This window comes from Schistocerca serialis, chromosome 7, assembly GCF_023864345.2.
Source record: "Schistocerca serialis cubense isolate TAMUIC-IGC-003099 chromosome 7, iqSchSeri2.2, whole genome shotgun sequence".
Classification (NCBI taxonomy): domain Eukaryota; kingdom Metazoa; phylum Arthropoda; class Insecta; order Orthoptera; family Acrididae; genus Schistocerca; species Schistocerca serialis.
The window spans coordinates 480,460,123-480,488,083 of record NC_064644.1 but is presented as its reverse complement, the minus strand read 5'-3'; positions in this window follow the sequence as shown (position 1 = coordinate 480,488,083).

The window sequence follows — 27,961 nt, the reverse complement described above, 5'->3', positions numbered from 1 at the left end:
ACTAGCATATGAGACATTTTTCATTTCACTATAATGTTTTTTACCTTTAGCATCAACATTATTAATAACTGAATAATTTTTAACATTCTGCAGCTCTGTCAGCAACTGTGATAATTGAACATGTAACATGTCAACCTCAGTGGCAAATAGAAACCAAACATTACCAAGGTTTCAGCCAAAATAATTTGACCTTTTTCAGAATCAAGTGACACTCAATTACTATATGCCAAAGTTTGGTCATGTCAAATATAAAAGTGTAGCACCATAGTAACTAGTAATAATCTACACTAACAAGGCTGAAGAGAATCAGGAGACCCCACTGCGTGGACGATGTCAGTAGGCCGTGAGAGCTGCACTGGAACTAAATGCAGTGAGCCTAAATGCAAACCGAGCGAGGTGGCGCAGTGGTTAGCACACTGGACTCGCATTCGGGTGGACGACGGTTCAATCCCGTCTCCGGCCATCCTGATTTAGGTTTTCCGTGATTTCCCTAAATCGTTTCAGGCGAATGCCGAGATGGTTCCTTTGAAAGGGCACAGCCGATTTCCTTCCCAATCCGTCCCTAACCCGAGCTTGCGCTCCGTCTCTAATGACCTCGTTGTCGACGGGACGTTAAACACTAACCACCACCACCTAAATGCAAATTTGACTGAATGTCAGTCAAAAAATTTTTATATAATTGAGGACTGTGGTGTTGGACGCCCGGTCTTACTGATACTGATGATTGACTTCTGTCCTTTCATTAATCAGTGTTATACAATGTCAGTTTAACACACCTAACTTAATTCTAAGTACAAAATTTTTAGGCGCTGATGCCTTCCTGTCTCTCAACCATTATGTTTTGCTAAGAATATGTAATTTGACATAATATGTGTGCCTATACATTGTTACATTGTATTTATGGCGACATAGGCCAAATTTATAAATATGTCCTCGGAAACGTAACACATAGCCTGATACTTTTGTAGTACCACGATTATCGTGTTACATCATGTTATGCTACTACCTGATATTCTGCCAGGGCTACCCAGTTTCTAACTACCCTACACAATTTTTGATAATGCTATCTTCATTACTGCTGCTAATGCTATGTTAATTCAAATTCATCTACATCTAAGTTTTTAGGCGCTGCCTTTATTGATGCTTAGTCATACTGATGTACTCTCAACGATATTATCATTCCTGTAAATAGCAACATATACATTTATTAATTAACCAATAAAGTTTGAGCAATATATTGAAAATTGAGAAATAATTTTGCCGAGTATAAGCTATTGTTTCTCACAGGCTCCGAATCTGTTGCAGAGGTATCAGTCTCCTCAGAAGTAAGTTCTTTTACGTATTACGCCATTAAAGGTTTTAATGATTATATTAATACAATTCTTAATGTAAAATTAGCTACTATTACATATCTACATTTACGCACGTGCATGCACATGACTATCAGTAATGCTCGCTGCTCTTGGGCTCATATGTATCTTATAATATTTTCAGTGTACATAAATGAAGATACTTCCAGTACTATTGTTTCTAAAATAGTCTGCTCGAAAGTTAAATATGTACTGTTATCGTATGAATTTGGTTACTCAAATATTCACGATAATACAAAGCTTATTCAAGTGAGTGACGATGTATTCATATCAGCTGTAATGTTATTTCAATACATTTAGAATCTTGAAACAACTGGTGAGTTGTGAAGAAACTTAAAATTTTATGACTAAGCCTAGATTTGGTGTAAAAGATTCATTTGGTAGTTATAGATCTAGGATGTATAAATGGAATAAAAAGGATATAAAATGGTTCTTTAATGGAGCAACAAAAATTATTAGATGTAACAGAAAAAGCATCTCATTAAGACAAAAATATCCTGATATTAGACTTCATCTTGATAACAAGAACCATGATATTTTAATTCCAAATAAAAAACGATTACATAAAATTGAAATAAATGTTCACCATTGGAACTAAATAATCAACTTAAAATTGTTTTACATAATAGATACTTAAAAATAATTAGTAATTGGGTTCTTCAGTTCTTTGAAGAAGGGAATAATAAATTGACGTGTAAAGGAATGAAGAAATTTAAAAATAATGATAAAGAATTTCATGACTTGGAATTTGCTCTGTGATTCTTCAAAAATTTAGTTTTTTCCTATTAAATTTTCTAATCTTTAAATGAACAATACCAAGCAGCTAAAGCTGTGTGGTGAACGTCTATTAATGAATTTTATAAAGATAAATATCGAACTGATGTATATTGTAGTGTATGTAAGGAATACAAGAAGGAAAATAGTTCTGATAAAGGAAAATGTGAAAGTGGTAAAACTGTAGTGAAGAAATCATTAAAAACAAGAAAAGTCAACAGTTAATATCAATCTTATAGCTGCTCAAGAAGAAAGAATTGAAAAATATTAGGTAAATAAAATTTAAATGTAGTAAAAGGATTCGTTTCCTATGTTTTCTCAAATTCTAATTTTTTTCTTACATTCACTTTTTCCAGAAAAATTTAAATATTTTTTATTATGTTCATCTTTTTTTAAAAATAATGTTCCTTATAATTTTTCTACGAAAAATGTGAGTCAGGCATGAATAAAATGTATGATAGTAGATAAATCGAGCAGGTTATGGATAAGTTTTGTTTAAAAAGCTGAGGTAGAAACTGCTGAATGTCACTGCTGCTGGCCTCAGAAATTTTTCTTTGTATATATACAGTTTTTAATGGTAATAGGGTTTGTCAAGTGCTGAATGATATGTACTTAAAACCCCGGCCCTGTCCTTTCACTGGTATGATTTTCGTTAAGCCTAACTGTGCAGGCTGGCATTTCAGTGTCTATGTAACAATTTCTTTCTTTCTAGAGAAGCTTCCTGATTTATATGGTTATCAAACCACAGAGGATGTGGTTTAATGGTATAAACATTTTTTGTCGCTAATGAACTATTTTGTAGATATATCTAACGAGTCATTGGTTCTCTGCAACTGCCTGAGTCGCTGATTAGGGCCACGAGTCCTAGATAAGTTGAGATTGCCTTATGGTCTCAGTGACTATTTTCTTCCTGATACACCGAGAAATGATTAATTGTTCTACTGTGCTAGACTAGATATGGGCCCTGCTCATTCTAATGATTATGATTATTAACAAATGGGTGATGAAAAATCCAATAAGGCAACTGAAGTGATTCTGTGTACATAATTATGTAGATAGTTGTGGATTGCTTAATTTGAGTGTGATAAATCATCTCTGATTACTCTGTGTATTGTCCTGTAATTAGTTGGATTGATTTGTGTGTGTTGTGGGAGTAGTTAGTTGTAGGGATATCTGTAACAGTTCGAATGTTGTGCCAGTTCCATGGATTTAATTTAAGGTTTTATTGGCTTCCAGTTGTTCTTTGTATATAATGAGAACAAATCATGATAACGAAATTTTTGAGACGGATTTTCTGTCTGTGGTGTGGGCCAACTGGCTGAGATATTAGGTATTTTATTTATAGTGTTCTCTTTGTTAAATTACATGTGTAAAAGGAAAGTAAAGGAAAATTGAGAGTTTAAAAGCAAATATGCACAATAAGAAGGTACATCAGCCACAACGAATTCTGCACGACCAGTGACCAGTGAGTAACGAGCAGCCGCCTCTCAGCGAAGCTGAGCATCGCAACCACAGAGGCGTTTAAGCGAGTGGGGCGGGAAGGTATCAGTGGGTTGCAGAGTATATTAAGAGTGGTCGATGGCTCAGTGAGCAAGAGCTCTCCGTGACAGAATGAGGAGTCCCGCTAGACCGCTGGTAACGAACACAGTTTTAATACGTAAGAAAGTTTCATTGCAGCACTCACGAGGTGCAAAACATATCGGCAGCGACACGCCGCGCTGGCGGTCTTGCACTTCATGTTGAACATTTTCTACCACCGTTTCTCTTCAAACTGTAACAAGTGCCGTTATCACCAAACGCCAGTCCTTCTTACGTAAATGTGTGATGACTGCGAAGAATCCAGATCTAGCTCAAGGAGCAGTGAAGGATTGTTGGCGAGACGACTGGAAGGCGGAGCTAGCAACCCCGTAAACAACAGAAGTAAAGTCTTTGGCTTGTAAAACCCACCATTAACGACCAACAGAGCAGCCTGTTCTTCTGAGACCCAGTTACCCATGTTCTGAGACCCAATTACCTCGTAAGGGGCGGAAGAAACCCGCGATCGATCCCTGAGCGTTAACACAACATATATCAACAGCAGTACTTTAAGACGTCCTTCACTATCTGTTCTTCTTCTTCCTTCATGGATTAGGTGATTTTATCTGTTCCGGTCAACAGAGTCCAGTAAATTCTCTTCCGTGATGGCCTCAAGTTTTATGGTAAAGGTTGGTTGGTTGGTTTGGGGAAGGAGACCAGACAGCGTGGTCATCGGTCTCATCGGATTAGGGAAGGATGGGGAAGGAAGTCGGCCGTGCCCTTTCAGAGGAACCATCCCGGCATTTGCCTGGAGTGATTTAGGGAAATCACGGAAAACCTAAATCAGGATGGCCGGACGCGGGATTGAACCGTCGTCCTCCCGAATGCGAGCCCAGTGTCTAACCACTGCGCCACCTCGCTCGGTTTATGATAAAGGATTTGTTATGTTTTCAAGTCTGTTTTCATGTATTCTATTTACATGTTGCTGTTATCTGTTCCTGTTTGGATCTGTCACCTTGTGCACAGAACCATCTTACAATTAATTTCTAATATCTTCACTTCTGAAGCGATTTTTTCTTTAACACTACGATGAATTCTTATTTACGCAGCCTGGATCCACAGAGCAGAGTCGGTAGTGCCACGATTGTGAAATCTTATGTGCGTCTCTTTCGTGGCGGGTATATTTTTCATTTTAATGTATTTCTAATTATCCCACAGATTTCGTTAAATTTTAGAATCTTTTTATTAATTCCATTGTCTAAATTTCGCCTTACGTCACAGGAAAGATACTGGAACTATATTACCTGATCCTGTATTACATTATTTGTAATTTCAGACCTTATAGACAACTTTTCCTTGACTGCCATAACGTTTATTTTTTTTTTAGTGGAGCTTCCCATGTTATATTTAGAAGTCAACAAATCAAGCTGATAAACGGTTCTTTGAAGATTATCTTAATTTTTGGTGAGCTACAATTTGATCATTTGCATATAGTAGAAAACTGAAACATTTCTTCCTGTGAATCTTGATGTCGTACATTTTTTTACAATCCCCTACTATGTCATCTATATAGAGGCGGAGTAGAGTTGTCTAACTACCTACGTTGCTGAAACTTCCTGGTAGATTAAAACTGTGTACCATACCGAGATTCAACGTCGGTCCCGAAAGGCAAAGATCTCGATTTCGAGTCTCGGTTAGTCACACGGCTTTAATCTGCCAGGAAGTTTCGCATCACGTACACTCCGTTGCAGAGTGAGAATTTCATTCCCTGTGTTGTTAAATGCTTAGACAAGTTATCTATATCTTCAGCTATAATTTTTGTCTCTTCGTAAAGATCTTCTAGCCGACAGATTAATTGGACGCCTCATTTTTTCTTTAATCTGCCGCAATAGGTGCCTACTGACATTATCAAAAGCTGTTTCGTAATCTACGAACGTTGTGGGTCTCAAGACCAAAATTCACTCCTTTTCTTTACCAGTTGTTTAAGAGTAAAACTAACGTCAGTTCAGGATTGTCCTTTTCTGAAACCTAATTGTTGTAATAAAATTGTATCAGAGGTAGGACGCAGTCTGTTATTTAAGATTGTGCTACAGATTTTATACCCTCTGTGAACAGGTTAATTTCTATATGACAAAACGAGTTAATGACGTTTAGCTGCTAAAGGGGGCGGGCCGCGGTGGTCAAGCGGTTCTAGGCGCTCAGTCCGGAACCGCGCGACTGCTACGGTCGCAGGTTCGAATCCTGCCTCGGGCATGGATGTGTGTGATGTCCTTAGGTTAGTTAGGTTTAAGTAGTTCTAAGTTCTAGGGGACTGATGACCACAGATATTAAGTCCCATAGTGCTCAGAGCCATTTTAACCATTTTTTTATAGAAATTAACCTGTTCACAGAGGGTATAAAATCTATAGCACAATCTTAAATAACAGACTGCGTCCTACCTCTGATACAATTTTATTACAACAATTAGGTTTCAGAAAAGGACAATCCTGAACTGACGTTAGTTTTACTCTTAAACAACTGGTAAAGGGGCATTGATTTCCATCAATTGGGGAAAGTTGAAAATTTGCGCCGGACTGGGATTCGAACGCGCTTCTTGTGCTCACTAGCCAAATGCTCTGACCACTAAGCCATTCTGACAAACTTTTCAGAGCAATTGTACGGATCACCGTAGCACACATCCTGTCACATGCAAATCCTCAACTTATCCACCATTACTGAGGCAGTGCGCCTGCCTATTGTCTTTACTTCCGGCGTTTCGCCGATGCCCGTAAGAGTGCGAGCGTAACTTGCATCTGCACTGAAGGGATCATTGACCAGCTTTGTCTTAATTATATTTGTGGAGTCTATTCTTTCGGATATGTCAGAAAGAACAGACACGATGTCTCTATAGTTGATGGGTCACTTCTGTTGCTACTTTTTAATGTGGATAAATTTTTAGCCAGATCCACTTCTCAGATACCTTACCCGCAGTTCAACATAAATCAATGAGAAGTAACAACGTTCACTCAATAAAAGATTTCCACATCAGATTAGGTCAAGGCACACAGCGAACACAACATGTCAGAGTAATTGATTCATTAGGAAAGGTCAGTGTTTAACGTAGAATGGATGACGAAGCCATTGAAGCCGAGATACGCGCTCGTATTGGAAAGGAATGGACATGAAAATCAGGCGTGTCGTCTTCCTTAAGCTGTTTTAGTGTCAAAAGGGGGCTGGAACCCCGATTCCCACGTCTCCATGTCCTCCTTGATACTTCGTTCTGTAGTCATCCCGGAAACAAAATGCTCGTCTCTCTTTTCACTATTATTTGTCTGTCTACTGCCAAATACATAATTTGTTGAAGTATTTACGAAATAGGACATTGGCCACTGAAACTGTAACACAATGACCGCAGTATGTAACACATTAGCATCCTTGGAAAAGCAAACGATTAGCATTTCACTACAACTGCACAAGATAGATAACAGTACTTTGCTTGATTGTGAGAAAATCGTGTTACCCTCCGTCTCAGAATACGATTTTGGCTGAACGATGGTCCGTCGGAACTGTGGGTTATCGTATTATTTCTGCTCGTTTTAGTCGGGATTTCACGATTGTGACGGACAAATACAATGATCAGTCAGAACTTTATGACCACCGACCTACTACGGATATAAAAGTGTCCAGAAGATAGCAGATTCACCTCGCGAGGAATGACTGTTAGTCGGACACGCGCACGATGGATGTAGCAAAAGTGAGTGTGCCGTCCGTGCGTAAAATGAGGAAGGCACGGGATCTACGCTACTGGCCATTAAAACTGCTACACCAAGAAGAAATGCAAATGATAAACGGGTCTTCATTGGACAAATATATTATACTAGAACTGACATGTGATTACATTTTCACGCAATTTTGGTGCATAGATCCTGAGAAATCAGTACCCACAACAACCACCTCTGGCCGTAATAACGGTCTTCATACGCCTGGGCATTGAGTCAAACAGAGCTTGGATGGCGTGTACAGGTACAGCTGCCCATGCAGCTTCAACACGATACGACAATTCATCAAGAATAGCGACTGGCGTATTGTGACGAGACAGTTGGTCGGTCACCATTGACCAGACGTTTTCAGTTGGTCAGAAGAGATCTGGAGAATGTGCTGGCCAGGGCAGCAGTCGAACATTTTCTGTATCCAGAAAGGCCCGTACAGGATCTCCAACATGCGGTCGTGTATTATCCTGCTGAAGTGTAGGGTTTCGCAGGGACTGAATGAAGGGTAGAGCCACGGGTCGTAACACATCTGAAACGTAACGTCCCCTGTTAAAAGTGCCGTCAATGCGAACAAGAGGTGACCGAGACGTGTAACCAATGGCACCCAATACCATCACTGCGGGTGATACGCCAGTATGGCGATGACGAATACACGCTTCCAATGTGCGTTTACCGCAATGTCGCCAAATACGGGTGCGACCATCATGATGCTGTAAGCAGAACCTGGATTCATCCGAAAAAATGACGTTTTGCCATTCTTGCACCCAGGTTTGTCGGTGAGTACACCATCTCACGCCCGGGTTCCCGGGCTCGATTCCCGGCGGGGTCAGGGATTTTCTCTGCCTCGTGATGGCTGGGTGTTGTGTGATGTCCTTAGGTTAGTTAGGTTTAAGTAGTTCTAAGTTCTAGGGGACTGATGACCATAGATGTTAAGTCCCATAGTGCTCAGAGCCATTTGAACCATTTGAACCACCATCTCAGGCGCTCCTGTCTGTGATGCAGCGTCAAGGGTAACCGCAGCCATGGTCTCCGAGCTGATAGTCCATGCTGCTGCATATGTCGTCGAACAGTTCGTGCAGATGGTTGTTGTCTTGCAAACGTCCACATCTGTTGACTCAGGGATCGAGACGTGGCTGCACGATCCGTTACAGCCATGTTAGTGTTACGAGGCCTTTGGGATCTAGCACGGCGTTCCGTATTACCCTCCTGAACCTATCGATTCCATATTCTGCTAACAGTTACTGGATCTCGACCAACGCGAGCAGCAATTTCGCGATACGATAAACCACAATCGCGACAGTCTACAAACCGACCTTTATCAAAATCGGAAACGCGTTGATACGCATTTCTGCTCCTTACACGAGGCATCACAACAACGTTTCACCAGGCAACGCCGTTCAACTGCTGTTTGTGTATGAGAAATCGGTTGGAAACTTTCCTCATGTCAGCACGTTGTAGGTGTCGCCACCGGCGCCAACCTTGTGTGAACGCTCTGAGTAGCTAATCATTTGCATATCACAGCATCTTCTTTCTGTCGGTTAAATTTCACGTCTGTAGCACGCCATCTTCGTGGTGTAGCAATTTTAATGGCCAGTAGTGTATATGAGATTGACCGAGGGCACATTGTGTTGGCCCAGAGGCTCGGCACGAGCATTTCGGAAACTACACGGCTTCCCGTGTGTTTGAGGAGTGCTGTGGTGTCTGTCTTCAACACGTGTCGAAAATAAGGTCAAACCATGTCCAGTCGTCTGGTTGGGTGGCCACACCTCATTATAGATTTCGGACGTAGTAGGCTGGGCGGGACTGGTAAAACAGGACAGGCGGCGAACTGTGGTTGAACTAACATCGGACTTGGGCAAAGTGCTGGTGTGGCTGGACACAGTGCACCAAACACTCTTAACAATGGGCCTCCACAGCCGACGACCCATGCATGTGCCATCGTTAACACCGTGACATCTGCAACTACGACTGAACTAGGCATGTGACCGTCGCACTGGACGTTGGCGCAGTGGCAGAGCGTTGGATGGTCTAATGAATCCCAATACCTTAAATCACGGCGATGGAGGGGAGGGGGGGGGGGGCGTGGGTGCGGATCCGTCGTCTCTCAGAGGAACAGCTCCTTGACACCTGTGCTGCGGGAGGGAGACAAACTGGCGATGACTCGATTATGCTCTGGCGAACATTCATGTGGTGGATATTGGGTCATGCGGGCTGGACACGAGTTGGTGGCTACTCCATTATATTCTGGGGAACATTCATATGGGCATCCATTGGTCCAGTAGTGGAGCTCATGCAAGGCACTGTGATGTCCAAGAAGTACCATACACTGATTGCAGACCATGTACACCCCTTCATGACGATCATGTTCCATGATGGTAGTGGTATTTTTCAGCAAGATAATGCGCCATGTTTCAAGGCCAGTAGTGTGATGCAGCGATTCGGGTAACACAATGACGAGTTCCAATTGATGTATTACCCCCCCCCCCTATCCCTCCCTAACTCGCCAGATCTGAACCCAATCGCACTCATCTGAGATGTGATTGAACGTGACTTCAGAGCTCATCGTCTCCCTCCCCCGAATTTACAGGAATTAGGTGAGTTGTGCGTGCAGATGTGGTGCCAACTCCCTCCAGTGACCTACCGAGGCCCCAGTGTTTCCATGCCAAGACGTGTCGCCGCTATTATCTGTGCCAAATGTGCACATACCGGCTACTGGGTAGGTGGTCATAATGTTCTGGCTGACCATTGTAGTACTCGCTTGGCCGTGCGGTTAGGTAAATATTCACATGGACAGCTCGACGACCTGTGGGGCCCCAATGATTGTCAACACGGAGATACTTGTTGTGCCTTCCCCAGTCACGATAGCAGACAGAGGGCGGCGTCTCTGGTTCGCGTAGTCAGTCATTTGGGCAGCAGCAGTTATGTTTCTGACATGTTAACGCTGGTGGCATTGCTCGGTTTTTGGAGAACTCCGTGTCGTTACCTTTCAACAAGATAATGCCCGCCCTCCTGTTGTGCACGTTGTCCTGAACTACCTCGATACAGAGGGTAATCGATTGCTTCCCCGCTCGGTACGAAGCTCAGTTCGACTCGATATCCAGCCATATTGTAACTAATATTGCAGCCAGAGGTTTCAGCTGTCTGTACTAAATTTCTTACTCCACTTCCAAATCTGCTACACATTTAATCGGTAATTGTTTTGCTATACAGTATGAACATTAGTAAAATGGAAAAACGTCAGGGACATATTCATGACTGGAAATGCAGGAAAAAGTCCTATGAACGTGTGTCCGGAAATGGACGGTGTGCGTGCGACAACAAATCGACCCGGAACACAGTACAGAGCTGCATCGCATCAACGTCACACCAGATTTTCGAAGTGGCTTCCATAGGATGCAATGCCGTATTCACATGGGGCATCATGAACTGCCGCACTTTTTCGCACGTTCCTACCTCTCTCCGAGTAGCATCACAGACGTCGTGAACGCGTTTCTTTTGTAAGGGTCTGTACATTAGGAACAGGTTCGGGACACACGTCGCTTAACAGATGCCAGAAGAGGTAAAAATCCAGGGGATTTATGTCCAATGATAGCAGGTTTTGCTACAGGGTCTCTAAAATGGCACTGAGCACTATGCGACTTAACTTCTGAGGCCATCAGTCGCCTAGAACTAATTAAACCCAACTAACCTAAGGACATCACACACATCCATACCCGAGGCAGGATTCGAACCTGCGACCGTAGCGGTAACGCGGTTCCAGACTGAAGCGCCTAGAACCGCACGGCGCTACAGGGTCTCTGCGTCCTTTGCAACATTCGGGAAAGATGTTGTTGAGGTGTCGGCGAACTGTAATACGAAAGTGGGGTGGTGCTTCGTCGTGCAGAAACCAAATAGTCTGTGGCATAGCCAAAAGCACCTTCTCAAGCATCCCAGCCAGAGTATTCCGAATCAAGTCCAGTTATGTTCTTCCATCGAAGTGTTGTGGGATAACAACCGGTCGCCAAGAATCCCAGCCCACACATTGATGCTGAATCGAACTGAAGAGACGCCCTAAACATTCCCCGGGGATTATTTATAGTCCACAGACGACGGTTATGCCGATTGATGATGCCAGTTCTGGAAATTTTGCTTCGTCGGTAAAGGGGACGGATGACAGAAATCCAATAATTGTGATGGTCTGGTTAAAAAACTATTGAGAAAGTCCTCGTGGAGGAAAGTCCACTGCTGATAATCCTTGCACTCGTTGCCGGTTATAGGGATAGTATCAGTTGTCATTCAGCATACACATAATCGTGCTTTAGCTTGCACAATGTTGACAGGTGACTTGCCTGGAGCTTGCACTTGGGTTCCACTCATTATCCCGTAGAACCTTGTTCTCCGACTCCAATGTATGCACAGTCCGCTGTCACCCTTCACGTTCGTCTGTCTGAAAGCATCCATGATCACACAAACGCCAAAATTTAAATTTTGTGTTCTGTGGTTGGTGTCTGTGAGGGTACTTGTTGTGGTATAGAAGTGCTGCCTCTCGATATCTCCTTGGGCGCACACAGTATCGACTTGTTCGCGATGTGAATACCCGGACCATGCATACAATACACTGCGTCAGTTACACAGCCTGCAGCACGCAAGGAACACATGGCATGTGGTCAGAGGAGCTGTTACTGGTCAGCGCCATGTACTGCGGAAACGATGAATTTTCGGAGACATGTTCACAGAACCTTTTCTTCTCCATTTCCTGTCTGGAATCCGTCCCTGCAGTTCGTCATTTTTATCACTGTTCCTTCATCATGTTGTTGTAGTTGTGGTCTTCAGTCCAGAGACTGGTTTGATGCAGCTCTCCATGCTACTTTATCCTGTGCAAGATTCTTCATCTCCCAGTACATACTGCAACCAACATCCTTCTAAATCTGTTTAGCGTATTCATCTCTTGGTCTCTCTCTACTATTTTTACCCTCCGCGCTGCCCTCCAATACTAAATTGGTGATCCCTAAATGCCTCAGAAAATGTCCTATCAACCGATCCCTTCTTCTAGTCAAGTTATGCCACAAATTTCTCTTCTCCCCAATTCTATTCAATACCTCCTCATTAGTTATGTGATCTATCCATCTAATCTTCAGTATTCTGCTGTAGCACCACATTTCGGAAGCTTCTATTCTCATCTTGTCTCAACTATTTATCGTCCACGTTTCACTTGCATACATGGTTACACTCCGTACAAATACTTTCAGAAAAGACTTTCTGACACTTAAATCTATACCCGATGTTAACAAATTTCTCTTCTTCAGAAACGCTCTCCTTGCCATTGCCAGTCTACATTTTATACCCTGTCTACTTCGACCATCAACACTTATTTTGCTCCCCAAATAGCAAAACTCATTAACTACTTTAAGCGTCTCGTTTCCTAATCCAATACAGCATCACCCGATTTAATTCGACTACATTCCATTATCCTCGTTTTGCTTTTGTTGATGTTCATCTTATACCCTCCTTTCAAGACACTGTCCATTCCGTTCAACTGCTCATCCAGGTTCTTTGCTGTCTCTGACAGAATTACAATGTCATCGACGAACTCAAAGTATTAATTTCTTCTCCATGGATTTTAATACCTACTCTGAATTTTTCTTATGTTTCCTTTACTGCTTGCTCAGTATACAGATTGAATAACATCGGGGATAGGCTGCAACCCTGTCTCACTCCATTCGCAACCACTGCTTCCACTCATCTTGTATACTCGCAATAAACAAAATTTCATTACCAGAATGAGATTTTCACTCTGCAGCGGAGTATGCGATGATACGAAACTTCCTGGCAGATTAAAACTGTGTGCCGGACCGAGACTCGAACTCGGGATCTTTGCCTTTCGCAGGAAGTGCTCTACCAACTGAGCTACCCGAGCACGACTCACGCCCCGTCCTCACAGCTGTACTTCTGCCAGGACCTCTTCTCCTACTTTCCAAACTTTACAGAAGCTCTTCTGCGAACCTTGCAGAACTAGCACTCCTGAAAGAAAAGGATATTGCGGAAACATGGCTTAGCACAGCCTGGAGGATGTTTCCAGAATGAGATTTTCACTCTGCAGCGGAGTGTGCGCTGATATGAAACTTCCTGGCAGATTAAAACTATGTGCTGAACCGAGACTCGAACTCGGGACCTTTGCCTTTGGCGGGCAAGTGCTCTACCAACTTTTTTTTTTTTTTAATTGTAGAACATATCCTGTTTTCCTTTTTTTTTGTTTTTTTTGTTTTTGTTTTTGTTTAAAAATTAGTATTGAACAAACTAAAAGTACATATATATTCACTATGCAAGAGTTCTTCAAGGTACCATTTAAAAATATACAAATGACTGTTAGTTAAACAAAAAAAAATATTAAAAAAGAAAAACATTAAATACAACAAAATATAACATATTCTGTCTTCTTCCTTTTTTTAAAAAAAAAAAATTGTGTTTGTTTTTGGTCGATGCATGAGAACGTGGATAAGGGTGTTGCATCATGTGACAGGTAGGCATGGTACACCCCAACTTTGAGGGGGGTCAAGGAAGACGCTGCGGAGATAACCGGCAAAAGTTTGTCGGTAAGATGGTTTTCGGGTGAGGGTGCTATGCGCGGTCACAGCTTTGTACCAGAAGTCAAGGACTGTATGCGGACCACTCCGAAAGAGATATTCTAAAGCCTGTCCTCGAAACCAGATTAGGGTATGGTGCTTAGCAAGAGGGTAGTGAAATGTCTGGGGCAACAACAGGAAATCCGGGGTTACCGTCGTTGGCGGGGCACGGAGGTAAAAGCCCACGATTCGTTGGATGAGGAGCCAGACGTTTTGTTTCAGGGGGCACGTAAGACGGTGCTCGTCGGTGTCTTCGAGCTGATAGTCAGGGCAGAGTGGGGAGGTGGCCAGTCCTATGCGATAAAGTCGACTATTAGTCGGGAATTTTCCATAGACTAAAACATACCAGAGTGCAGACACAGACGACGGTAAAAAGGGTGCATGCACACACCCCCAAACCGTGCGCCAGTTAATGTCAGGATGCTGTAGCACCATGGGGTTGCAAGAGTTGGACAGCATAAACAAACGATAATAATCTTTTGTACGGGGAGGACGGGTGACTGGAAGATCGGCCCGAACGTAGCTGAGTTCTATGAAACAATTGGCGACGTAGTACAATAATGGAGAAATAGGTGCCACATTGATCGGTGGACCAACTGAGCTAAAAGGTCCCGACTTCGAGTCTCGGTCCAGCACACAGTTTTAATCTGCCAGGAAGTTTCAAAATTTCATTATTTGATATTCTTCCAGGAACTGCAATTTTTTTACGTCCAGCAGTTAATTCTGACTATGTACATTACGTGGCTAAGAGTTTAAGCACTATATCGAAGAAAATAATCGCTCAAACTTTTGGTTGTTACGAACAGTTCCTGTTGTTGTCGATACGTGCGTTAACAATCACAATGCGTACATCTCTTACAGAGTGCGGCGTGACAGCTTTCACATCCATATTGTGCAGGTATCGGCGCGGGCACTCGATACTTTTAAAAAACGTGCATCGGCACGTCGCGCGTTACACTCGCCGGCGAGAATGCTCGCGGAAGCGAAGAGTGCTTTCACAAGGAAAATCTCTTCAGCAGACTGCGTTCTAAAAACACTTTGCTCTCCGTATCGGCATTTGAAACGAAAGTGAGGTGGCGTTTGGGGTTGGAGGGTGGGAGGAGGGGAAATGGACGGAGGGAGGGCCATAGGAGCTCTGAGGAAGCAGAAGGCGGTGCGAGATCGAAGAATCGAAGGCGGATGCACGAAACATCTCTAGCGACGTCGCGGCGGAGCGAAAATTAGGACGGTTCGAGGAGACCGCATCTCTTTCTGCCGCGCGTCGGTCCGCTGCGCCAGTACTGCTCACCCCCTCGCATCTCCCGGCTCGCTTTACAGTTTGCGCATTTCGCAGCTGTATCGGAAAAAAACGGATTTCCCGGCAACGCGCGCGTCCCCTCCCCCTCCCCGGGCACAGGGGCAGGGCGGCTCGCTGGCTGTCGCTTACAACCCCGCCGCTCACCCCACCCCCCCTCCACGCGGCTGAAGGGAGTGCACCGCGATTGCAGAGGCGCCGGTGCGGCGTCTGTGACGCGGACGCGGGCGCTGCCGCCAGACGGCGGGGTGGCCTTCCGATCCATACGGCGCGCGGGCTGCGTTCGGAATACATTACAGGGCCGGCCCGCGCAACAGACATCTGCGGCCATCCAATTATAAGAACCAATCAGCGGGCCCTAATTTGGCCACCGCCGGCGGTCCTGCCCGGACGACCCCCCCCCCCCCCCCACCCCCACCCCCACTGGCTGCCCGGAGTCCGCTCGTTTCGCCACCGCTAACGCGAAAAAAAGGGACAGACGGAAAAGGAACAGGCGGAAAGGGAGTGAGACAGCTAGAGAGAGAGAGTGAGGTAGAGCGAGAGACGGCTCGTGTATGCGAGGGCGCTGGATGCAGCCAACCGAATCCTGTCCCTTATTGGCGTGTCCCCTCGCTAAATGTGCCTTGGGTCACTGCTCTCTTTCTCCCGTCCAGGTGGCTGCGTGGCCCAGCCACTTGTTCATCGACGCAGCAGTCTCCAGGTGCTCCGTGATTCTGCTACAACTTGCTTATTCGAGGCATGCTGCCACGAGATAGTAGATCCATAACTTCAGTATTCAGGAGCCGTGTGTACTTCCATCTTTCCACGGTTCGTTTCCTCGGCGTCGTGTGGAGCCAGTATTTTTGGTAATCGACAGTGTTTGGGCACGATCGGGCTCTAGCATCTCTTTGTTGTCTTTTATTGCTTCGCTTCTATTTCGTTTTTCCGTGGGTGTTCAGGGTTGGTCTTTTACGAAGCTCTTTCGTTTGAACTCCCGCCCGTAGTGTACCCACTATTGATTGCGAGCTCTGTCTTTGTTGTACTCAGAAACCGTAGGTTGGTAAGACTCACGTCAAACTTCCTGGCAGATTAAAACTGTGTGCCCGACCGAGACTCGAACTCGGGACCTTTGCCTTTCGCAGGCAAGTGCTCTACCATCTGAGCTACCGAAGCACGACTCACGCCCGGTACTCACAGCCTTATTTCTACCAGTACCTCGTCTCCTACCTTCCAAACTTAACAGAAGCTCTCCTGCGAACCATGAAGAACTAGCACTCCTGATAGTTCGCAGGAGAGCTTCTGTAAAGTTTGGAAGGTAGGAGACGAGGTACTGGCAGAAATAAGGCTGTGAGTACCGGGCGTGAGTCGTGCTTCGGTAGCTCAGATGGTAGAGCACTTGCCCGCGAAAGGCAAAGGTCCCGAGTTCGAGTCTCGGTCGGGCACACAGTTTTAATCTGCCAGGAAGTTTCATATCAGCGCACACTCCGCTGCAGAGTGAAAATCTCATTCTGGAAGACTCACGTGTTTACTGCAGTAGACTCTTTGGCCTGTACTATTTATAGGGGAGCGCGATCACGCTAGAAGAGGTTGTCACGCAGTGGCCTTCGTGTCTGCTCTGGTGGCGTCGACATCCTGCCTTCCACGTGCGGGTGTTGTTATCGAACCCGCACTTCCACCCGTGAAGGAACACCGGCCTGGTTGGGCCCCTCTGTCCGTTCTTCACTGGTTGTCTGCGAGAGGCGGATGGCAGTCTAATCATCGCCTGCGTCGACGAAGGCAAACGAACAGTAACCATCATGGGGCAGTGGAGTAGCCGTTCGGCGAGACTTTGAGTCCGGGAGCAGTTCGGATGGGTCGGTGTCTGCCGGGACGACTGGGGACGGCTCAGAATTGTGTACAGCAGTCCCAGACAAATGACGAAGTTCGCCGAGGGAAAGGAGAAACGAAGTTAAGTGTGAATGTTTCAAGTTGATTGTCCTTTGGGATTGAGTTCATCCAGTCCTTTCCCGTCTTGTGGCCACCGCTGTGGCAATCCTCTGTTCTGTTCACTGGTGCAATTCTCACAGTGCAGATTCCTCCACGCATCATTGCTAACCTGTGTAGTGATGTATTTTGGTAGTTATCTGTGTACGTTTGCACTTCTATGTTTTGGTAGTTCATCCTCCCGCCCTGTGGTTGCATAATTTCGGGTGGGGAGTTAGTTCCTTGTCTCCCAAGATCTAGTGCTGTATTATTAAGGTTAATTCTAGTTTAGTATAGTGTTCTGTTAATCCCTGGGTATATGTGTCCACCATACTATTTGCGCTGTATTATTCTAAGTGAATTGCACTGACAGTAGTTGGGGGATCGAGCCCTGTCACGGAGCTGATAAGGGGTCACATTGGTTTCGGCTTGTCAGTTGGAGGGTGTTGCCTGACATTGGCATGTCAGCGTTGTCTAGCGCTACCGGGATCTAACGAAGAACATTGTGCTTATTAGGGAAATTTGTTACACGTTCTTCTTTTCATTTCGATACCCGTATTTGTGAAGGTAACCGCATGAAGTAAGATCTGTTCTGAAGCTATGCTGGATCTTGCACTCTTCGGATTTTTGGTTTTGTTTTGATCCCGACTATTTGGGTGTCAGGAATATGGAACAATGTTGTTAATGTTTGGCTTGAACAGCGGATACGCGGCTAGTTTAGTACGTGTGTAGTAGCATGGCGTCCTCGTGAAGGCGTGCCCGCTAGATTGCTATTGCGTCTCCTCAAAGTGTAATTTCCACCTTACTAAAACCCTCTTGTTAAAAGGGAGGAAGGGAAAAAAAACTTTAGAAATACCTTCTATTTGCATTAACTATCTTACCTATCGCTTAAGTAAATATCTGCTCAGAGATTAAGCTTATGGGAGCACCTATCCTAAAAGCAACTAGCGCAAGTCTGTTATGGTGGCCCTCGTGCCTATTTTGCTCTGAAAGATTGTATAAACAGGCTTACATGCTCTGTATCGAACTTCTGATGTTTTTGAGTGATTGTGGATCATTAAAATTGATTATAGCGCAAACGTTTGTATTTTACCAACCGCGCTTATAAGTTATTAATGTGATTGGCTGGAATGTAATACGAAAGTTTTAGGACCATAGGTTGTCCAGTTAGAAATTTTGAAGCCATGCTGTGTTGTGAAATCATGTATTTATGTTTTATATTGCAAAGAGAATTTAAATGTGGTAAACCCACGCTTTGTGATTAATAATTAAAGATTTAAAAGTGCATTCACTTAGCGCTTACTTATGTGTTATTATTATTATTTTTAAAAATTATAATAGGCGTTTTAGTTTCTTAAATTAAAGCCTTTCCAATTCGAAAGTGGTGGCCCTCCCGTTTTGGGCAACTGTAAGTATCGAAGCAGGATTTATGTAGTTGGTGTCATGTATTGTATGTTATGAATAAATTATTTATGTGTTAAATCACGTCTGATATGTCAATTCCTTGGCCCCGTCCACACCCTGGTCGCAGTCTTTTAATATTAAATGATCAGACCACCGTTCCATTCAGGATATTGGATAATTTTTTGTTTCGTCTGTCTCAGTTGCACTGACATAAAATTCAGTTGTAACGGTTACAGATTTTCGGTTGACACGCTTACTCCCAAACCACACACTTTGCTATTAACCGTAATTATTTATACGGCATGGAGCCAAGAAGAGTGAACCGGTTCTGTACAGCAAAGTATACAGTGGGCAACAAATTCCTTCATTGATTGGTTGTGTCAGGCAGTTCCAACATACACACAGGCTTCGAGCAATGGGGATACTTGTTGCACACTGAGTACTTTGTTGTGCACAAACTGTTCGTACCTTTTGGCATCATATTGTATGAATAATTACGGCTAATAGAATGGTGTGTGCTTCGAGAACGGGCGTGCCAATCTGAAATCGGTAACCACTACAGCTGAATTTTCTTATTCTTCTTGGTTGGCTATACAGCCCTTGAAGAACCTTGGCCTCCTGTATCACCTGCCTCCCCTCTTCTCTGTCCATCACCTTCCTTCTCCAATTTCTTATTACCATCGCCTTTAGATCTTCTTCCATATCGTCCAGCCACATTTTCCTGGGTCTACCTCTTCTCCTTCTCCCATCAGGTTTTCCCAACACATTCCAGGTGCCTATCGGTATATTCGTGTCCCTTCTCTTTAACCGTTTTTCTCACCGGGTCGTCAACGGGCGATCCTTTCCGTTCCGAGGCATGTGTATACTATACACAACAACACTTTTTGTTAGCCTCACGCCCAACCACCGACTTGGAGGACCTGGATTTTTTTATGGTTCACTCCCCTAGGAGGGTGGGCTTCCCTACTCCTATAGAGCCCCCCTCCCCCCTGCCGTACGTTGTGGGACACACTTTGATTGACTCCTTCCTCGAGACCAATCCGGCTTAAATGACGCTGCCAGTAGCTACGCTACCGCCGGCACAGCCCTCGACTTCGTCAGAATGCGCAAACCCTCCCGCCCGGCACTGAAGGTGCCTACGATAAGGCGGTGTCCCCTGGGAGGAACAGCTGAACTTTATATCAGTGCAACTGAGACGGTCGAAATAAAACATCATCCAATTTCCTCATTCTGTTACAAACTTGATGTCCCAGTGTAGTCCGGTTGTAAATATACATGATGAGTCCGTGATGATGTTACAAACTTTCAGGGATGACGGAGAGGAGTAAATGTACCGATATGAGGTGAGAGATCCTGGTCTGTAAACGACAGAGTCGAAAGTTACCAGCGAAAATCGCTCGGATACTTCTGAGAGAGCATTACATCTAACGGTACTGTTGTTTACAAAACTGTGGGACAGGCAACATCCAGATGTAATATTAGAAACCAAAACAAGACAAACAGTGTCTAATAATCATCGGCTCTAAAATGCATACTTTAAGAACTATTGAGTAGGTGCTCAGCTGAAGAGTCTGAAACGTCCCCTTTGAAAAGTTATGAATGACTGTACTAGTAAACGTCTGCGTTATTTGATTTTCAAACATCTGAACCAAACTCATTCTACTCAAACAGCTTTCTCTTAACTTATTCTGATCATCACTAAACTGATACACAATATTTTTAGCGCAACGCAATCTGACTTTCAATAATCCCTACAAAATAATGGCCCTGACTAACAATAACCTATACCTTTCATGAATTACTTACCTCACAAAAATCTTCGTTACTCGAACTACTGCAATACAGCGAGCGCTATAACTTCCAGCTAAATAAAAGATTCTAACTACTGAAGGCACTAGCTACTGATAGGCATACTTAGAAAATGAAAGATTTTGATAGAGAACAATGTATTTACCTTAATAGTGTTCAAACGTCATCATATATGTATCTGACAATTCATGACATCCATCTTTACAAATTTCCTTTTCTGGCGGACACACGTCCAGATCGTCCGCTTATAGTAACTTCTCAAAACTCTGGCATCTCTTTCTCCACATCCACCACAGCTGCCGGCTCACCTCCAACTGTCAAAAAAAATGGCTCTGAGCACTATGGGACTTAACATCTATGGTCATCAGTCCCCTAGAACTTAGAACTACTTAAACCTAACTAACCTAAGGACATCACACACATCCATGCCCGAGGCAGGATTCGAACCTGCGACCGTAGCACCTCCAACTGTCCAACGCTACGCGCTGTTCATATCCAACTGCCCAACACTACAATAGCGAATATTCCAACAATGCCAACCAGCCACAGACTGCACACAGCACATCCAGTCATTTTCATACAGAGCACTACGTGACGTTACCAACATAAAAACCTAAAGAGCCAACTTAAATCGTGTTTCATAATAACGAAAATTAACTAGTGCTCCTAGCGCAAAAGGTATGAACTTTAGAGCCCACGTTTACTAGAGACTTTTTTCCTTGTTTTGGCCAATACAATCACCTCCGAATGTTGGCTAAATTATAAACTCAGCAAGAACAATACCGTTACGTGTATTCCCCTGTCAAAGGTGCGCTCAGAACCACTTTCCCTAATAGCTTTTGGCACTGTCATTTCTGGACCATGGTCTCCTACAGAAAATAGATACATTTCCCCTTCTCCATCAAACTTCTAAATTTTTAGCATAATCACGGAATTATCCTGTATACACTATCTGATCCAAAAAATCCGGGTCCAGATTATTCGGCATTAACATGGGATGCGTCCATGTGTCTACCCTTCGCCTTTATTAAAATTATTTTAATCAAACAGTCATCATATGTATGTTATAGGTATTTCGTTTTGTGACCCGTATCGGTCTTTTATAAGACCTTCATGAGGCAATTCTTTTTACTCTGTAAACAAGAGTATTAAATATCGTAAGTGGCTGAGGAATCAATACAGTCACAGAAGTAAAGTAACATGAGATAGATGGCTGGTGTGGAATGAATGGCAATGGACGAACTAAACAAATACTCCTATATTTCTGGAAGAAGAAATCGACAATAGCCTGGATTAAGGAAGTTAAGAAAGATCTAGACAGAAACCTCAAAGAATCAGAAATAGCAGAAAGAACCCGTTTTAAAAATAAAATACTAAATTTGTTCAATCGGAAACAACATGGACAGAAGAAAGGAAAAGACAAAAGACTTCATGGGGAGAAAATGAGGAATACTGGAAAAACAGGAAACAACAATACAGGAAGAAGAGGAACTGAAATTGTAAACGTGATCCTAGTTGGTCAATACGATGGTAAATAAATAAATAAAAGGCTGGTGTACCTTGGTAACAGCACCAACGTGACGTAGAGCATGCACTGGAGGCGTGCGAAACACTGCTGAGTGGAACCCAGTCGCACGTGCTTTTTATAGCGAAAGGTCTCCCCACAGACTCCTGCGCAACGTCGATAGTAACAAGTTTGTAATTCTCGAGAGCAATATGTAAACACGTTACTATAAGTGAAAATCATAAAAGACTCGTAGAAAAGAACAGTAAGGAATATAACACTACTGGTCATTAAAATTGCTACACCACGAAGATGACGTGCTACAGACGCGAAATTTAACCGACAGGAAGAAAATGCTGTGATATGTAAATGACTATCTTTTCAGAGCATTCACACAAGGCTGGCGCCGGTGGCGACACCTTCAACGTGATGACATGAGAAAAGTTTCCAACCGATTTCTCATACACTAACAGCAGTTGACCGGCGTTGCCTAGTGAAACGTTGTTGTGATGCCTCGTGTAGGGAGGAGAAATGCGTACCATCACTTTTCCGACTTTGATAAAGGTCGGATTGTAGCCTATCGCGATTGCGGTTTATCGTATCGCGACATTGCTGCTCGCGTTGGTCGAGATCCAATGACTGTTAGCAGAATATGGAATCGGTGGGTTCAGGAGGGTAATACGGAACACCGTACTGGATCCCAACGGCCTCGTATCACTAGCAGTCGAGATGACAGGCATCTTATCCGCATAGCTGTAACGGATCGTGCAGCCACGTCTCGATCCCTAAGTCAGCAGATGGGGACCTTTGCAAGACAACAACCATCTGCACGAACAGTTGGACTACGTTTGCAGCAGCATGGACTATCAGCTCGGAGACCATGGCTGCGGTTACCCTTGACGATGCATCACAGACAGGAGCGCCTGCGATGGTGAACTCAACGACGAACCTGGGTGCACGAATGGCAAAACGTCATTTTTTCGGATGAATCCAGGTTCTGTTTACAGCATCATGATGGTCGCATCCGTGTTTGGCAACATCGCGTTGAATGCACATTGGAAGCGTGTATTCGTCATCGCCATACTGGCGTATCACCTGGCGAGATGGTATGGGGTGCAACTGGTTACACGTGTCGGTCTCCTCTTGTTCGCATTGACAGCACTTTGGACAGTGGACGTTACATTTCGATGTGTTACGACCCGTTGCTCTATCCTTCATTCGATCCCTGCGAAACCCTAAGTTTCAGCAGGATAATGCAAGACCGCATGTTGCAGGTCCTGTACTGGCCTTTCTGGATACAGAAAGTATTCGACTGCTGCCCTGGCCAGCACATTCTTCAGATCTCTCACCAACTGAAAACGTCTGGTCAATGGTGGCCGAGCAACCGGCTAGTCACAATACGCCAGTCACTACTCTTGATGAACTGTGGTATCGTGTTGAAGCTGCATGGGCAGCTGTACCTGTACACGCCATCCAAGCTCTGTATGACTCAATGCCCAGGCGTATCAAGACCGTTATTACGGCCAGAGGTGGTTGTTCTTGGTACTGATTTCTCAGGATCTATGCAGCCAAAGTGCGTGAAAATGTAATCACATGTCAATTCTAGTATAATATATTTGCCCAATCAATACCCGTTTATCATCTGCATTTCTTCTTAATGGCCAGTAGTGTATTAATAAACATAAAAGACGTGCGTTATAAACTGGTCTTAGATAGGGAACAGCCTCTCGCCAAAGGAGACTGGCTCATTTGAATATGTGCTGCCCGCTGGAGATGCTTCTATTACAGTGACTGCCGCAAAGATGGTTGTCGGGACGGCAAATGTTTGCCAAGGCGACAAGTGTAAGTCGATATGCCTCCCCATTAAAATACTTCGCATTTATGATCAGTTGAACTCTGCTGAGGACACTTTCAGTGAGGTGTTCTGAGTTTCTGTGGACTGTATAGGAATGGCACCATACTGTTCTCAAGATATCAAACCAGAGAAGGTAGCAATGTTGCACGCTGGATCGTCGTTCCAGCTCATCCAAAGGTGTTCCGTTGGGTTCAGGTCGGGTCTCCGAACAGCAAGTCTATTTCAGAAATGTTATCGTCCAGGAATCATTGCCGCACAAATTTTGCTTTATGACAAGGCGCACTGTCCTGCTGATACAGATGATCTATACTTCCGAACAGTTCCTCTACTGTACACCGCACACAGTACACAGTTCTGCATTTAAGGTTTTCTTAAGCACTGTAAGGTGACCGCACCCTAACAACGAAAAAGACCCCGTGTCGTAACCAAACAATCTGCGTACTTCACTGCTGGCACTACACATGATGACAGGTAACTTTCTCCAGACATGTGTCAACCCCAAACGCTTCTGTTGGGTTGCCGTACAATATAGCGTGGTATATCACACTAAATCACTCGTTATAAGTCATCCATTCTCCACATCACCAACAATCAACATCTAAAGTATTGAAATGTCTCTGATGGGTTCTTTACTAAGGTGACATATAGTGACTAGCCGACGTTCGAAGTTACTGACAAGGGAACCTCCCCATCGCATCCCCCTCAGATTTAGTTATAAGTTGGCCCAGTGGATAGGCCTTGAAAAACAGAACACAGATCAATCAGAAAACAGGAACAAATTGTGTGGAACTATGAAAAAAATAAGCAAAATATACAAACTGAGTAGTCCATGCGCAAGATAGGCAACAACTAGGATACTCAGAACTCAGGAGCGCTGTGGTCCCGTGGTTAGCGTGAGTAGATGCAGAACAAGAGGTCCTTCGTTCAAGTCTCCCTCGAGGGAAAATTTTAATTTTTTTATTTTCAGACAATTATCAAAGTTCAGATATTCACACATAATCAGCTTCGCTCTCCAAAATTCCAGGACATGTTCAGATTTGCTTGGACATATGCAGGATTTGACTGTCTTGACATGGAAAAATTTGAAAACGTTAAAAACATTTGTTTTGACAGAGCACAGGGAAAACTGTGCGACTGTGAAACTGTTGCATTCATTTGTTGCACAGACTCTTATGTTTTCATCACTTTTTTGGGAGTGATTATCACATCCTCAAGAAAACCTAAATCGGGCAAGGTAGAAGAATTTTTTTACCCATTCGCCAAGTGTACAAGTTAGGTGGGTCGACAACATATTCCTGTCATATGACGCACATGCCGTCACCAGTGTCGTATAGAATACATTAGACGTATTTTCCCGTGGAGGAATCGGTTGACCTATGACCTTGCGATCAAATGTTTTCGGTTCCCATTGGAGAGGCACGTACTTTCGTCTACTAATAGCACGGTTTTGTGATGCGGTCGCGAAACACAGGCACTAAACTTATTACAGTGAACAGAGACGTCAATGAACGAACGGACAGATCATAACTTTGCGAAAATAAAGAAAGTAAATTTTTCACTCGAGGGAAGACTTGAACCAAAGCCTTCTCGTGCCGCAGCTCCTCACGCTAACCACGGGACCACGGCGCTCCTAACCTCAGATTATCCTTGATGTTGCCTATCTTGCACATGGACTACTCAGTTTGTATATTTTGCTTAATTTTTTCATAGTTCCACACAACTTCTTCCTGTTTTCTCGATTGATCTGTGTTCAGTTTTTCAAGGCCTATCCACTGGGCCAAATTATAACTAAATCTAAGGGGGGTGCGATGGGGAGGTTCCCTTGTGAGCTCTCCTCACCGACCCATTCTGCTGTTAGCGCCTCTCCACTGGCAACAAAATACTCCCCGTATCGTTTCATATTGGCGGGTCCATTTCTTGTGATACCTAGTGAAAAATTCCGCGTTACATATGGTTATCCGGATACGTCTGATCAGATAGTGTACCTTGAAAAGGTGAGCGTATCAAATATACACTAAAGAGCCAAACAAACTGGCACACCTGCCTTGTATCGTGTAGGGCCCCCTCGAGCACGTAGAACTGCCTCAGCACGACGTGGCACGGACTCGACTAAAGTCTGATGTAGTGCTGGATGAAATTAACACCATGAATCCTGCAGGGCTGTCCATGAATCCGTAAGAGTACCAGGGGGATCGAGATCTCTTCTGAACAGCACGTTGCAAGGCATCCCAGATATGCTCAATAATCTTCTTGTCTGGGGTGTTTGGTGGCCAACCGAAGAATTTAAACTCAGAAGTGCCACACTGTAGCAATTCTGGACGTGTGGAGTGTCACATTGTCCTGCTGGAACTGTCAGAGTCCATCTGAGTGCCCAATAGACATGAATGGACGCAGGTGATCAGACAGGATGCTTACGTACGTTTCAACTGTTAGAGTCTTATCTAGACGTATCAGAGGTCCCATATCACTCCAGCTGAACTCACCCGACGTCATTACAGAGCCTCCACTAGCTTTAACAGTCCCCTGCTGACATGCAGGGTCCATGGATTCATGAGGGTTTCTCCATACCCGTACACGTCCATCCGCTAGATACAAATTGAAACGAGACTCCTCTGACCAGGCAACATGTTTCCACGCATCAACAATCCAGTGGTGTTGACGGGCGTAAAGCTTTGTGTCGTGCAGTCATCAAGGGCATACGAGTGGGCCTTCGGCTCCGAAAGCCCATATCGATGATTTTTCGTTGAATGGTTTGCACGCTGACACTTGGCGATGGCCCAGCACTGAAATCTGCAGAAGTTTTAGGAAAGACTGCACTTTTGTCACCTTGAACGATTCTCTTCAATCGTCGTTGGTTTAGGTCTCGCAGGATATTTTTCCGATCGCCACGTTGTCGGAGATTTGATGATTTACCGGATTCCTGACATTCACGGTACACTCGCGAAATGGTCATCCGAGAAAGTCCCCACTTCATCGCTACCTCGAAGATGCTGTGTCCCATCGCTCGTGCGCCTACTATAACACCACGTTCAAACTGACTTAAATCTTGATAACCTGCCACTGTAGCTGCAGTAATCTATCTAACAAATGCGCCAGACACTTGTTGTCTTATAGAGGCGTTGCCGTCCGCAGTGCCATCTTCTGACAGTTTACATATCTCTGTATTTGAATACGCAAGACTACACCACTTTCTATGGTGTTTCAGTGTATCTCTTGTTTGATAAAGACTAGGACTGGTTTTCAGTCCCTTGAAATGCAGAATGCTACATCTTCATCCGCCTCTACGCTTACATCTATACGGTGAATTTGAACTCGCGGAGCATACGATCTAAAAGTGTTCTGGAAACATGTTACTTTTTAACAGATACGTCTTGCGAAATGACTGCGACAAATCTGAGAAATTAGAGCTCAAAGAGAGGCTTAACCTGGCAACATTCTAGATGGATGTCTTTCTTCAGATTTATGGAGGCTTTGGTGCCCGCCCAGAAGAAACTGATTAACTAAAATGGCTTGAATGTAGCTATATCTGTTCGCTGTATTACAGTCATGATGAGAGGACGATAGTTCGTATTTTAAACCAATAGCGTGAAGAGGCCTGTTGTCATGAGATCTCTTCTGACACTCAAAGAAATTATTTTGCTTTCGAGTAAATTTGTATTAGTTAAGGAAGACACAGCAATCATGCAGATTGTTCCTTATTGTTTCATCATAACACTTTCCGTTGTCTTCCTCTGCCTTTACACATATCAAAGTAATTACAGCGTCATTCCTTCATCGACTCTATTTTGACTGATGGTCTCCTTACCTTTTGTTTCTTGTTACAGCAGTTAACTGATAGAATTACTGTGTTGGATGGAATGCTGCTATGTGATCTCAGAATTCTCTCACGGCACATTGGAAACGTGCCGACGTTATGGTGAAGGAATTAATCAGCAAGATAAACACGGCTTCGCCTGGAAATACACGTCGATCAATATTTGCAGCTCATCATAAAAGTTGCGATAGAGAGGTTTGCTCTTCTTCGTTTGGAAACGGCGGATTGGTGGAAGGGGAGGGTGGGGGGTTGGAAAGCCGGCACATATCAAACATAAACAAAATAAAAAAAAAATGTTAGCGATCGCATGCATTTTGATTAAAACATGGA